At 41.2% G+C, this 1,933-nt stretch overlaps 1 pseudogene; it reads left to right on the forward strand.

The window, feature by feature from the left end:
- The first annotated feature begins 350 nt into the window (after positions 1 to 350).
- On the forward strand, positions 351 to 499 carry LOC117099528 (annotated as a pseudogene).
- Positions 500 to 1,933: the final 1,434 nt, after the last annotated feature.

Raw genomic sequence — 1,933 nt, forward strand, 5'->3', positions numbered from 1 at the left:
TCCGGCCACTGCACTCCAGCCTGGGCGACAGAGCCAGACTCCGTCTCAAAAATAAATAAATAAATAAATAAATAAGGCTGAAACCATATCCAGAAAATTGAAACTGGATCTCTTCCTTACACCTTATACAAAAATTAACTCAAGATGGATTAAAGACTTAAATATAAAACCCAAAACTATAAAAATCCTAGAAGAAAATTCGGGCAATAGGCCATTCAGGACATAGGCATGGGCGAAAATGTTATGATGAAATCACCAAAAGCAATTGCAACAAAAGCAAAAATTGACAAATGGGATCTAATTAAAGAGCTTCTGCATAGCAAGCAAAACTATCATCAGAGTGAACAGACATCGCTTCTCGGCCTTTTGGCTAAGATCAAGTGTAGTATCTGTTCTTATCAGAGTGAACAGACAACCTACAGAATGGGAAAAAAATGTGTGCAATCTATCCATCTGACAAATCTACGAGGAACTTAATCAGAATCTACGAGGAACTTAATCAAATTTACAAGAAAAAAACAAACAACCCAATTAAAATGTGGGCAAAGAATACGAACAGACACGTCTCAAAATAAGACATTTACACAGTCAACAAACATATGAAAAAAGCTCAGCATCCCTGATCATCAGAGAAATGCAAATCGAAACTACAGTGAGATACCATCTCATGTCAGTCAGAATGGTGATTATTAAAAAGTCAAGAAACAATAGATGCTAGCAAGGCTGTGGATAAATAGGAACACTTTTACGCTGTTGGTGGGGATGTAAATTAGTTCAATCATTGTGGAAGACAGTGTGGTGGTTCCTCAAGAATCTACAGGCCAGGCACGGTGGCTTACACCTGTAATACCAGCACTTTGGGAGGCCAAGGCAGGCGGATCATGAGGTCAGGAGATGGAGACCATCCTGGCTAACACAGTGAAACCCCATCTCTACTAAAAATACAAAAAAATTAGCCAGGCCTGGTGGCGGGCGCCTGTGGTCCCAGCTACTTGGGAGGCTGAGGCAGGACAGTGGCATGAACCCAGGAGGCGGAGCTTGCAGAGAGCCGAGATCACACCACTGCACTCCAGCCTGGGTGACAGAGTGAAACTACATCTCAAAAAAAAAAAGAATCTAGAACCAGAAATACCATTTGACCCGGCTATCTCATTGCTGGGTATATACCCAAAGTGATATAAATCATTCTACTATAAATACACATGCACACGTATATTTACTGCAGTGCTAGTTAATAGCAAAGACATGGAGCCAACCCAAATGTCCATCAGTGATAGACTGAATAAAGAAAATGTAGTGCATATACACCATGGAATACTGTGCAGCCATAAAAAGGAATGAGATCATGCCCTTTGCAGGGACATGGATGAAGCTGGAAGCCCTCATCCTCAGCAAACTAACACAGGAACAGAAAACCAAACACCACATGTTCTTATAAGTGGGAGTTGAACAACAACAACACTTGGACACAGGGAGAGGAACAACACACACTGGGACCTGTCAGGGGGTGGGGGACAAGGGGAAGGAGAGCATTAGGACAAATACCTAATGCATGTGGGGCTTAAAACTTACATGATGGGTTGATAGGTGCAGCAAACCACCATGGCACATGTAAACCTATATAACAAACCTGCACATTCTGCACATGTATCCCTGAAATTAAAGTAAACTGTTTAAGAAAAGAAAGAAAAATAGCTCAACATCACTGATCATTAGATAAATGCAAATCAAAACCACAGTGAGATACCATCTCACACCAGTCAGAATGATGATTATTAAAAAGTCAGGAAACAACAGATGCTGGTGAGGTTGTGGAGAAATAGGAGCGCTTTTACACTGTTGGTGGGAATGCAAATTAGTTCAACCATTGTGGAAGACAGTGTGATGAGTCCTCAAAGATTTAGAACCAGAAATACCATTTGACCCAGCCACC

Source organism: Trachypithecus francoisi, unplaced genomic scaffold, assembly GCF_009764315.1.
Source record: "Trachypithecus francoisi isolate TF-2019V2 unplaced genomic scaffold, Tfra_2.0 Lachesis_group16, whole genome shotgun sequence".
Classification (NCBI taxonomy): Eukaryota; Metazoa; Chordata; class Mammalia; order Primates; family Cercopithecidae; genus Trachypithecus; species Trachypithecus francoisi.